Source organism: Myotis brandtii, unplaced genomic scaffold (assembly GCF_000412655.1).
Source record: "Myotis brandtii unplaced genomic scaffold, ASM41265v1 scaffold633, whole genome shotgun sequence".
NCBI classification, from domain to species: Eukaryota; Metazoa; Chordata; class Mammalia; order Chiroptera; family Vespertilionidae; genus Myotis; species Myotis brandtii.
Window position 1 is genome coordinate 3,526,554 of NW_005370423.1, and position 13,332 is coordinate 3,539,885.

A 13,332-nucleotide genomic window follows, 5' to 3' on the forward strand; every position below is an offset into this window, starting at 1 on the left:
ACAAGCAGAGGCCAGAGGTGCGCGTGAGTGACTGCTATCACCCCGTGAGCATGTGCCGCCGACAGGAGAACATGCCCGGTGGCACATGTCCCTTCAGTCGGGCCCTGAGCTGAGGTCTGTGCAGCGCCCCAGGGATCTGCGCAAGGGGGTGGGGGGTGCCGTGCGGGGCCCTTGTAGCACAGCAATGACGGACGTCCAGCTGCTGGGCAGGTCAGCAGGAACCCGAGGGTTCGCAGAGGGAGGCGGGCGGGGAACCAGGGAAGCCCAGGACGGACAGAGGGCAGCGGGGTGTTGGCTCTGGGACCTGGAGCTGGAGCCTGCCCCAGAGCGGCGCCGAGGGAGAGCCCGCCTGCTCTGCTTTGAAGTCTACCATCAAAGAGCTGCCGAGCGAACCGATCCATCTCAGCCACCACACGCCCCCCACCTCTCTCTTTCTGCCCCCCTCTTCCAACTGGGGCCAGGGACGGTGGGACAAGCTGACGGGGCCCTGGGCACAGAGTGGAGAAGACACGCTCGGTGCTGGCTCCCCAAGCAGAGCGGGGGGCGCCACCTGCCTCACGGAGGCACGAAGGGGTTCATGAAACCGACGGCACTGTGTTCGTGGCGGCGTGTGGCTGGAGCTGGGCTTCTGGCAGAGGCAGATCCGCTCCTGTCACAGCCCTGCACAGGGAGGGTCCCCGTGTGCCCTCTGTCAGGGAGGGGTGTGCAGAGCCAGCGGGTCCCAGCATCCTCCTGCTGGGAAAACTGGCGCGTGGCCACCTCCCTGGCCAAGCCGAAGCGGCCACCAGCGCCACCACTTCTAGAAGAGTCCCCTGTTTCCCCCAAACCCTCGCGTGCTCTTTCGTAGGGAGGGAGGCCGATTCGCCGGGCTGCCTCCTGTCCCTCCCCGGGGTCTCTGTGGTTAGTTGTAAGGACAAGGTTCCCAGAAGCATCAGGACCAGTATCTTACCAGCGCGGCAAGTGCCCTGGCGGGGAAGTGTGGCTCAGTGGGCTCTGGCCCAGGGGCCCCTCAGGACTTGGCATGGGCTTCTCTGAGCCCCCTCCCCCCGCAGGGAGAGCTGCCTGCACGACAGAGAAGGACCAAATACTCGAGTCCCACTCCCAGCGGGGGAGCAACGAGCATCCCCTGGGATCACTCCTCCCTCCTGAGAATCAAGATGGCACCCAGCAAGGGCCGCTGCTGGGGAGATGTGCATTGCTATGGCAACTGCTCAGGCCTCCTCTTACCCTCTCCGAGGTGCTGACACAGGCAGCCGTTTCCATGGTAACAAGCTGAGTGGCGGGTCCATGAAGAAAGGGCTGTGTGGGTTCAGACAGGGGGTGGAGGTGGGGAAGGGGGAGGGGGGGACTGAAGATGGATCCTGGGCATCGGGGGCCCCCCACCACACATCAAGGCACACGGGACGGTCGCTGCCGGAGTGGCCCCACGAGTGGAGGATCAGAGACAGCACGGTTTCTCAGCGCCATCCCCTCCACGCCCACCTTCCGTCGTTCTTCACAAGAACCACTCAGCACTTCGGAGAACAGGACGCAGGGAGTGAAGCTCAGAGGCGAGGCCCACACGCCCCCTCTTCCCTCCCTCCACTTGGAGTTGCTGGCCTTTGTGGCATCGCCCCGTCCTGACGGGGGTCACGCCCTGACAAAGAGGCTGCTGTGGAGCAGGCCTGAGGCACCTCCATTTGATGGGAACCCCCCAACTCCGTCAGCCCGAGAGATGCTCCCCTCCACCCGTGAGCTCCCCACGGGCGAGGCTCAGTCCCTGCCTGAGGTCTCAGGTCGGACGTCCCGAGGGTCCTTGGACCAGGCTGTGCGGGGATGCCCCTCCCCATCCCTGCTGTCACCCTCACAGCCCTGCCCAGAGCGGGCTAAGGTGCTGACAGCCCCGCCCTGGCTTCCTCGGAGGCACGGCAGCCCTTCGACGGCGGCCCTTCGCGGGGACGACACGGAGGGCTGAGTCCACGGGAGGAACTGGGCAATGACAGGCCCTGCGGCCTTGCCCAGGTGCTCTAAGCACTGACTGCACTTAAACCAGTGCCCGTCTCCACATCTCCCTCCACACTGCTCTGAGGGGCATGCGCATGCGTCCAGGTTTGTCTCTGTCGCTCCCTTCCTGTCTTTACTCATCCCTTCAGCCAACGAGGGGGCTCCGAGGTGGGGAGGTGGGCAGGGGCTTGGGACCAGGCCGGAGGAGAAAGCGAGCCAGGAGCAGCGCACGAGGGGGCCCAGGAGGGCCATGTGGGCGGGCTCGAGGGCTAACGGCTGAGACGTACCCTATTTCGTGCCTTCGCCCAAGCCCATCGCTAAGCATGTTGTCGAGCGGAACCTGCAGGGCGGCACAGGCAGGGCCCAGCAGTGGGTGCGCGACACACACAAGGGCCGCTCTCACTCAACACGCAGCGCCAGCTCGCGAGCCACCTCCCCTCCGAGCCCGGCAGACACGTTCACATTAAGGTGATTTATTTCACTTCAGCATTTATTAATAGCTTCTCCCACTTGGTAAAACGAAATCATTTTTCTGCCACCGGGATGTTAGTGCGAGGCCGGGGCTGGCGGGCGGGGCACTGGTGGGGTGCACACGCACCTGACGGGGGAGGGGGGGCTTTGTAAAGTGCGCTCCCTCTGCCCCGTGAATGCCACGGCTTCTTCCGTGCTGTCAACACAAACCTCCTCCACAGTGTTGTATAAAAGCCTTCCATTCTCTCCCCCTCCCTTCCTCTCTGAAAGCAATAAAATATATATATTTTTAAAAGCTGAGGGAGTTCATTACCATGAACCTGTCCTACAAGGAATGCTAAAGGCAGCCTTGGATTTGAAACAAAAGGACGGTAGGTTAACCGGTAAAGGTAACACACGGATGACTGCGGCAAACTTATTATAGTGCTGGTGCGGAGAATCGCGGACAAAATCTATGTGAATGGCTATGCAACATATAAAGATGGAATTGTCACATCCACAAATAAAGTGGGAGAGGGGGGGTGCTGAGGGAGTTCATTACCATGAACCTGTCCTACAAGGAATGCTAAAGGCAGCCTTGGATTTGAAACAAAAGGACGGTAGGTTAACCGGTAAAGGTAACACACGGATGACTGCGGCAAACTTATTATAGTGCTGGTGCGGAGAATCGCGGACAAAATCTATGTGAATGGCTATGCAACATATAAAGATGGAATTGTCACATCCACAAATAAAGTGGGAGAGGGGGGGGTGGAACTATAAAAAATAGAGTTCTGTATGTGATTAGAATGACGTCTCCATCAGTTCACAGCAGCATGCTGTAACTTTAAGGAGTTTTGTGTGATTACGACGCTAACCACAATGGAAATGTCCAAAGAGTTCACATAAAAAGAAATGAAGGGAAGTCAGCGCATGCCAGTACGAGGGGTCCATGGAGCACACACGGCGGGCGGGATCCGGGACCCACACAATCTCAGGGAGAAAGCGCGGGGGCCGAGGCGTCCCACTCCTGCCGACCCGGACGCTGCAGCCAGGCTGCACCCGCACGGAGCCTGCAGGCCGCCCTCTTCTCGTAGTCCCTCAACAACACCTCCCCACAGCTGCTCACCCGGGTTCTCAGCGCAGGAGGCATTAGACACGAGCCAGAGATGACTTACAGCAGCGCAGGCTGTGCGTGGGTTACGTGCAAACCTGCCCCGTTTACCCAGGGACGTGAGCGTTTGCGGAGGGTCCAGGAACCACCCCTTGTGGACGTGGAGGGATGCCTCTGTGCTCCTTACAAGAGAGTCACTTTAGAGCTGAGGGCGTGCAGGCTGGAAGTCAAAGGATGGGAAAAACACTCCCTGCAGGTAGAAACCCAAGGAGAGCAATCCAGTCCACCACGCAGACACACTCCTCTGCACACTGGTGCACACGTGAGCATGTGTGCAAAAGGCAGGGGTGTGTGTTCTCAATGTGTAGGACACCAAATATAGTTCAAGTTTGTCAATTGTGTTTTTCACATCATTTATACCTTCTTAATGGTCTGTTTAATTGCTATGTCAAATTTCAAGAGAAGTGGATTAAAATCTCCCAATACAAATACAGTTCCATCAAACTCTTCCTACATTTCTAAGCATTTCTACTATATGTATTTCCCTGCTTACATACTTCGTAAAGATTTATATCTGATATTTACTTTTTTATGTGTTTTTATTGATTCCAGTGAGGAAGGGAGAGGGAGAAACTTCAATGATGAGAGAGAATCATTGATCAGCTGCCTCCTACACACCCCCCACTGGGGATGGAGCCCACAACCCGGGCCTGTGCCCTGATCAGGAATCGAATCCTGACCTTCTGATTCATAGGTTGACGCTCAACCACTGAGCCACAGGGGCTGGGCCTGACGTTTTCCTTTTCACTCCCTGTCATTTTTGCTCACGAAACATTCTTCTGCCCCTTTGAGGCTCTGGCTCTGCATCCTCTCCAACGAGTGCGTCCGCAGCGTGGATTCGGCATCTGTTTAGCCAGGTCTTGAGAGAGAGAGTTGACTTGTTCCCAGTTGTTCCCCCTTCCACATGCTCTTTATCCTAAACCTCCATTTTACCGCCATATTATTAAAACGAGCGGCGGCAGAATACAGGAGCTGGAGAGCTGCCTGTATGTGAGGAATTCAATGCGAGCGACAGTGCACACAGTGACTCACCAGACACCCGAGACGAAGCCGCGCGCCGTCGGAAGGGAAGTCTGTGCAGATGGTGCAAAGATGACTGACATTTAGTCCAACAGCTCGAAGCGGAGTGAGGTCAGAGGGACTCAAATCACAGGTCGCGGGGCCGCGGTGGCATCACGAGGACGGTGGAGTCGGGACCACTAGTGACAAAAGCGTCGCACCCGAGAGAGGAGGGCCCCTCTGACTGCACAGCAGGCTCTCCTCTCCACAGCCGCGGCCCGAACAAAACCGGACACCGGCTGCCCCGCGAGGCCCCGCCAGGCCTCTCACCGGTTATGGGGGGGGGGGCGCTTGGTGAGGGCTAAAGGGAGCTGCTCTGAGCAGAACCAGAGCAGGTGCTGATGAACAGACAGCGAGGCTGGGGCGCGCTGAAGCGGGGCGCCCCGGTGCGGAGCTGGTGTGGACGGGCTGGAGTGGCACAGTCATCCTGGGAGAAGCAAAACAAAGCAATCCTGGGCTTCAAACAGGAGGTTTCCTGCCAGGAAACCTAGAAAGGAGTTTCATTTTGAAATGTGACATTTCTTTTAGGGCAACTCTGCCTTGGAGATGCTCGGCCCGTGAGGGATTCGAGATGAGCTGAGGGACGGCCCGGAGAAGGAACCTCCGCCCATATGTTCTGGGATGAGATTCACTCAGAGGCTCCTCTTGGGCCAGAAATGCAGAGACGGGATCCAATCGGGCACGTCTCTCTCCCTGCATCACTCTCCCCCTCTCTGCCCTCGGCCAGCTCGACCCGAGGCCCCCTCACTGCCCTTCTCTGTCCTCCAGAGCCCCTGCCTGCCTCCAGCCCGCGAGGGCCCGCCTGCTGCAGGGCTGCCTGTGGGCCGCGGGCATCGCTGGAGAAAGTGCCGCCCGCGGCTCACTGTCACCACTAGGAACTCAGTCACCAGCCTCTGGCCCAGCTCATGCTCCTATATTGACAACCTCGCCTCCTCCCCTACCTCCCAGATCCCTGCCTCCTCCCTCACTGTCCACCCGGGAGACCAATCGCCCAGTGTCCCCGCGCTGGCTCCGTGGTGTCAGCAACTGGGCCCCGAGATCGCCTCTGCAGGTAGGTCCACCCACTGCAGCTGCCGGACGGGCGACCGCTCACATGGTGGCTTCGCGGGAAGACTGCCCTGGACCCTGATGCTGCCTCGCCCGGAGATGCCTGGAGGTCATGCACTCACCCTTTCCCCGGGGGCAGCGAGGGCTGGGGATGGCCTGAGGCGGGGCCAGGGAAGTCCAGGCCTCCTGCACAGCCCTCCGCTCCCTCACCTCCTACTCGTCCCCAGCGCTCAATGCCCGTCTCCTCCTGCCCCATCCTCTGGCCTCCCAGTTGCTAACTCCAGCGCCAGCTCAGAGCTGCCTGCACCCGGGCCCTGGGGCACTCTCGCTTCTGGGTCCTCTCTTTACCACCCCCCCCCCCCCGCCCTCGCCCCCGCCTATCCAGCGGCTCCCCTTCCCATTTCTCTCTCTCAGAATCTGCCTGGAACCTTTTCTCTCCTCCCCTGCATTTCCAGGGCTTTAAGCAGCAGCTCCGTACGATGGGTTCCCAGCATCCAGCCTGCTCTCCGCGGAGCTCCACTCCACACTCGGGCGCCCAGCAGGCTCCCCGCTCCATGTGGGTCCCCTGAACCCGCCTCAGCTGGATTGTGTCCGGAATCAGGTGAGTACGTTTCTACCTGAGCTGCTACCACGCCAGGCTCCACAGCCTCGGGAACGGCACTGCCACCCCCATGTTCCTCAGCCGCTAATGTATGAGTCAGTGGTTGTTCCTCTCCCAGCGCCTATGCGATCAATCCCGGGGCCCGGGAACTCAGTCCCTTCTGCGCCCGCACAGCTCAGCTCCTGCCTCGTCGGAGTCACCGCACCATCTGCGTCTCTAGCTGCGTCGCTGTGTGAATTGGGGCTGGGGGCGTAGACCCGCTTTCATTTCCACGTGCGAAGGGTGGGGTACAGGACCCGGGAGCGGGGCTCGCAGGGACACCATCCGGCCGGGGCGCAGTGAGCCGGCCGGGGCTGTCCGCCCCTGAAACACATGTGAAGGAAAGAAACGCAGCTCACAGGGAGCACGACGTCCCCCTGAAGGAGAGGAGACGGAGGGTAAGACATGACCCACGGAGGTCACTCCGGTGCGGGGCGCGGGGGCAGGTGGAGATGGGGTGGGGGGTGGCCGGACCCTGCGCACAGCCCGCCCCTCCCCGACTCGGGCTCAGGCTCACACAGGCCAGATCCGACCCCATCCCAACGCCCGCGATGAGGCCCAAACCCACAAGGTTGTTCCAGAAGGTCGTGGGGGAAGGAGGAGACTGTATTTCAGCCGGTGCCACAGGCCACACCTCTTTCCTTCAAACACCTCTGCTCGGCCCCTGAGTCCTCTCCAGATGCCGTCCTCTCCCAGTGCCCTGTGGAGAGGAGACGGAGGGTAAGACATGACCCACGGAGGTCACTCCGGTGCGGGGCGCGGGGGCAGGTGGAGATGGGGTGGGGGGTGGCCGGACCCTGCGCACAGCCCGCCCCTCCCCGACTCGGGCTCAGGCTCACACAGGCCAGATCCGACCCCATCCCAACGCCCGCGATGAGGCCCAAACCCACAAGGTTGTTCCAGAAGGTCGTGGGGGAAGGAGGAGACTGTATTTCAGCCGGTGCCACAGGCCACACCTCTTTCCTTCAAACACCTCTGCTCGGCCCCTGAGTCCTCTCCAGATGCCGTCCTCTCCCAGTGCCCTGTGCCTCAGCCCCGCTCACAGGCAGGCTCCTCCTTGGGGCCCAGTGCCTGGGGGGCGGGGGGGGGGTAAGGACAGTGGGAGGGGATGCTGGGACACTGCCCCGGTGTGCCCTGCCCCTGGTCACCGCGGGCTCCGCAGAGAGCCAGGCTCCGCAGGCTCAGACCAGTGTCTTCCACGGGGTAGCAAGGGCGCTCCCCTCCTGGCGTCCGGTAGGGAACGAGGGGAAGGGCGTGGGAAGGACCCGTTTCCGAGCTGAAACGCCGGGTCAGCGGTTTAAGTGCTGCGGGCGGTGGTAAGCAGGAGAGTTCTCTCCAGGCCTGAATTCTGCTGATTCAATTGCTCTGATTTGGACTCTCGGATTATTCCTGACAAGATAATAAGTCTCCTTCACACATGAAATCAGATAAGTCCCCAGCTGGAGGTCCCGGCTCCATTTAATTTCCCACAGATATTCTAAGGGTCTAATGAGAAATCAAAATGGAAGGGCTTAACCAGAATTCCTCTAATTCCCCATTATGAGCTCGCTGTTAAAGAACCTGGACATGGCTGAGGGAGATGTTCCCTCCCCTCTCCTCCCCCTCCCTCTAGTTTGGCAGAGGAAGGCCCACGCCTGACCTCAGACCACCTTGCTAAGTCACAGTGTGTACAAGGCTGAGCCTTCACCACAGGCTTGACCTTTGCTTGTTGCTGAGACCAACGGGAACACCTCCCCGTTTCTCTGGATCAACGCAAGGCTGCGTGCTGCACCTTCAGCCATGCTGCATGGACACAGCGAACCGGATGTGGGTGTCCCAGCTGCGGTCCTGCAGAGCGAGGAGGACCGAGCACGCAGCTGGGACGTCCCCTGGGAAGCGGTTTGCCAAATTCACCCCTGGGCTTCTCAGGCGCTTCCCTGGAGCGTGGCCGTGGGTGCTGTGACCCCCACACCGGCCACTCCGCCTCGTTTTAAGTATCTTATCGGCATTTGCAGAAAACAGGAGAGATCTGCCTGCCTCTGACCGTGAGCCAGACTGGAGATGAGCCCGCAGGCTCCTCAGCCATGAAGAACAGCCTTTCCCGGGCTCAGGAGAGGCCGAGGCTGGGGGAAGGGAGGTCCTCTCCGGGGAGCTGGTAGCCGCCCAGGAGGTTGCCCAGCAGGCCTGCCGCCAGCCCCTCGCCTGCATCCCTCCATCACTGGCTCAGGTGACACCCCAACTTCCCGTCCAGTGGCCCCAATACTTTGGGTTAACATTCTGCACCCTCAAGACCACTTGAAAAAACAGTGTCTATAATGTGACACCCCAATCTATTACGCCCCCCCCAATAAAACCTGACTTGCAATAAAACAGAACAAACACTATAAAAACCCGGCAAGAATTCATGAACATAGAACAAACATTACGTTCCTGAGAGGGTCATGGTTCCAGCATAGAACATAAACATAGCATCCTGATCAATTAAAGCCAACAAAATTGAGGGGTGAGGGGAGGAAGGAGGCAAAGACATACACAGGACCAGCAACTCATCTACCACAGGAGGAACCAAAAGTCACCTCTAAGATGGAAATAGAATGAGCAATAGAGTTAACTCTTAAAGGGCTTATATGTTCTTGACTGTAGAAGAATCTTTTGCAAATTAATGAATCTTTTGGGAATTAACAATATCTGTAATAAAAGCATTAATACAAGATTGAAAATTCCTTCAATTTTTTTAAATGTTTTTATTGATTTCAGAGAGAGGAAGGGAAAGAAAGAGAGGGATAGAAACATCAATGATGAGAATCACTGATTGGCTGCCTCCTGCACGCCCTTCACTGGAGATCAAACCCGAAACCAGGGCTTGTGCCCTGACCAGGAATCAAACCGTGACCTCCTGGTTCATAAGTCGACCCTCAACCACTGAGCCACACCAGCCGGGCAAAAATTCCTTCAATTTTGCATCCATTTCTTTTCCTTCTATTAAATTAATGCAAAATTAAATAGAAACATTTGTTTCCCATTAGCATGGACCCTTCCCGACTTCTCCCCTGACGCCACATTTCCACTCACTCAGCGGTGTGTGGAGACATGCTCACCGCAGAGTGATGGTGGCTATTTCTAGGCAGTGGGTTAGCTAATTTGTTGCTTCAGCATTTGTTCTTTTCTGTCTTGTTTGCATTTTTTACCCCGATCATGTACTATTTTTTTTTTTATCACGACCTTAAAAAGTCAATGACTACAGGCCCACAGATGGCTTGAGGACGGACTCTGAGGTCCTACCAACACTTTACATGTAATACGCACACGTGTGCTCTTTTCCTGGAAGGTCTGTCATATTCCATCCAATTACCAGAAGTGTCTGTGATGCCAGCACGCAGCCCTGAGCTTCCTGTGTTTCTTCTCCCTCCAGGTTTTTTCTAATCTTTCTGTTGAGAGTTTACAGATGTGTCCCCTTGTTCCCCTGGCCCCCACCACCTGGTCCCCACCTCGCCCCAGGTCTTCGCCACCGTACTGTCTGTGTCCATGGGCAATGCTGCCTCCAGCTTCTAAGCTCTGGCCAATAACGTAACTGTCCTCGGCTGTCAACCAAGGTCGAGAACTTTCCATGTATTACCTCTCGGTGGCTGCACAAGGTTATCCTGCCCACGGCCTGGAGGAGGGGGAGGGCCAGGGCGCGCCGTCACGTGGCCAGGACACACCTGAACGCGCTGTGCTGTCTCAAGTTCGCTGAGTCACCAGAAGTCATTCATCTACATCTGTCCAAGGGCCTGCAGTGAGCTGGCGGCGTCCCAGGTTCTGGGGACTTGGCCGTAACCATCGGACAAAAACCTCTGCTTTCTTAGAGCTGATATTTTAAAACTACTGAACACGTTTTAAAATGTGTTTGTATTATTTCCTGTGATGATTGTAACAATCCTCTGAGCAGGAGGTAGCCCTACCCGGCTTTACAGAGAAGGCAGCCGACCCCGAGGGAGGTGAGGGGCTCCCCAAGCTGTGTAGCTACCAGGTGACGGAGTCAGAGGAGCACGCCTGACAGCCCCGAGTCTCACCTTTGTTTAAATGAGCACGCGTTTTAGAACTGGACCCCAACGCAGCGCAGCCCCGCAGCACGGACACGGTGCTTCCTGTGTCCACACCGTGGCGATCCAGTGTGAACATGCCAGGATCTGTCTGAACAGAACACTGCTATGAGCTCACAAACCCCTGCAAGTGCCGAGTCTTAAAACCCTTTGCTCTGGAGTTCAGGTGTTTGGGGAGATGGAAAGGTCACCCAGCTCAACCTCCAAACGATGACCTGTGGGTGAAAACACTTCATCTTTTTCATCTCTAAAACGAGAGGACTGCACACGGAAACATCTCAGGTCACCCCGTTTCCAACATCTCGGAAATCAGTACCTGGGGCAGCCAGCACGCTCGGCCCTCTGGTGCGTGATCACACGTCGAACGATAAATAAAACTTGCAGCCTTTCTTTGCTTCCAAATACCGACTTCTAGGTGCTGGCTCTACCTGGAAGGGTCTAAAGGGGAGCTGGTCGAGTCTGGAATACATCCGGAAATGCGACGCTCATTCCTTTCCGGGTGGTGAAGGGTTAACAGATGGACAACCAGCTTCCACCTCACCCTCACCAATGTGCACCCTCACCGATGTGCACCCTCACCGATGTGCACCCTCACCGATGTGCACTCACAGGAGTGCCAAAGGGGAATAAAGGTCCCAAAGCTTAAAAAAAACAGGTCTTCTCAGATCCCCCAGATGCTAATTACTCATAATGGCAAGTCATTACCCAAATCCATTTCTGGAAAGTCACAAGGCCTCGACAGGCCACGGCAAAGACATCACTTCAGGCGCCAGCAAGAGAGTCTGACAAATTACCCCTCCTGTTTACCGTCCTCTTCCCAGGAGGGAGGAGCACACGCAGAGGGAGGTTCAGGACCACGGAGAGAGGAAGCCAACGCCCCTGACTCCTGGGGCCCAAGGCAGCTAAGGGCTTGGGGCAGGGACTGCACCGAGATGTCCTGCCCCCACGGAACTACTGGCATAGCTGTGGGCGTCTGTGGGGGCGGGACTCCACAGTTCCCAGCTTCACACGCCACAACGCCACGGCCGATGGGAAGACGCCCGCCCTGCGAGGGAGGCCTCTTCCTCGAGACCTTCAACACCTGCCTCTCTCAGGCATGGAAGCTGTTCAGTCCGCTGGGCCCGTGGGCCAGGCGCCTCATTTAATCTGCACAGAAAGGACTCCCATCACTTTCCCATTTTGCACATGACAACACCGAGGCGTAAGAATAAGAAGTGACTCGCCTCAGGGCACACAGCTGCTGGGGGGGAGAGAGAGAGAGAGAGAGAGGAGCTGGGCTGGGTCCAAGTGCAGCCAGCGGCACTCACAGACGCCCCTCAGCCACAGCTGGCTCTACCCTGAGGTGAGCCTTTGCCTCCTTCCCCTCTAAGATTTCCTGACACCCCCCCCCCAAACACACACACACCACATATGTGTTAAAATTAAAAACAAGTTTATATTCATTTGGCTTTGGTAGCTGAGCATTTCTTATGTCCTTTGAGATGATTGGAGAGAGCTCTGGACTGAGAATCACTCAATTGCTTTGGGCCTAAAAGGCCCACAGATGGGGAGGTGGACGCCTGCCCTTGAGTTCGCCTTGGAGACTCAGCGTGTTCATGAGGGCTCCGCGGGCAGGGTCCCTCCAGCCTGCTGGCGTCGGCCGCCATGCCTGGGGGTGTGGAAGGGAGGGGTGGGGCCAATAAGATGGCCAACAGCCATCTCGAGGACGAGTCTAAGTGTTATAATTCTGATTTTTAAAAAATCAAGACACCATAAAAACTCTATTTCTTAAGATTTATACTCCACTTAATGCCACGAGGACTCGAGATGGCTAACAAAATTTTTACTTGGAAAGCACATAGAATTATTGGCTTGTGAAATTGAGAACCATAAAATTTAAAACAATTTTATATGAAACTTCCTTTTTGTGTGTGTGTCAAAGTAAAAGACCCAGAGTGTGAATCTCCTGCGGCTTGAGGACAAGGAAGTGGGGGGGGGGGGCTTCCCTGGGCTGAGCAGCTGAGAGCCTGCGTGAGGCGGGTTAAGCGCCGCCTGGGGCTGGAGCGGGACCTGACCCTGCCGCCTGCGGCACAGCGTTCTCTCCTGCGCCTCCCGCAGCGCCTCCCTTTCCCGGTCAGTCCCCGGAGAGTCTGCTGTGGCTTCTGTGCTTGCCCCAGCCTGCTGGCGGACCAGGGGCCGAGACCTCACAGGTACCACGCCCTGGGAGGCGTTACCCTCTCATTTTTTCTGTGTTAAATTTCTTTTTCCAGCCCTGGCTGGTTGCTCAGTGGTTAGAGCATCAGCCTGCAGACCAAAGGATCTCAGGTTCGATTCTGGTCAAGGGCACGTACCTGGGCAGGTTCAATCCCCAGCCCAGTCAGGGTGTGTGCAGGAGGCAACCAATCAATGTGTTCTCTCTCTCTCTCTCTCTCTCTCTCTCTCTTTCTCTCCCCCCCCTTCCCTCCCTTCCAATCTCTCTCTTAAAATAAAATCAATGGAAAATATCCTGGAGTGAGGATTTTCTTTTTCCAGTGGAAGCGTGAGCTCTGGGTGCAAGGACTCTGACAGCCGGTCCTTTGCCGCCTTCAGTGCGAGCAGCTGAGCAGGGACTCGCCTCTGGGCTTGCGTTCTGAACCTGTGGGACAGGGAATAGGCCCGCACCCCTTTCCTCTTCTGCAAAATAGGGACTGAGTGAGCGTCAGGCACGGCCCAGCGCCCAGCAGAGTCATCACCAGGAAGCTTCACTCAGGATCACCCTCCCTTACCGACCTGAGGCCCTTCCGCCGGCACAGCGAGGCCGCTAACCACCGCCCTCCCTGCTCACAATCAGGAGCTGAACTCCTCTTCCTCCTTCAGAAGGAACCCGCCACCACAAACACCAGCCCCTCTCCATGGATTGGAGTGTCCTCCTCATCGCGCTGAGACGCACTTGGGCCAGG

The 13,332-nt window shown here is 57.3% G+C and overlaps 1 protein-coding gene across 1 annotated transcript in view; it reads right to left on the reverse strand.

The window, feature by feature from the left end:
• LONP2 (lon peptidase 2, peroxisomal) overlaps window positions 1–13,332 on the reverse strand; it is a 195,725-nt gene that overhangs the window by 151,949 nt on the left and 30,444 nt on the right. The gene's annotated exons all lie outside the window — the stretch shown is intronic.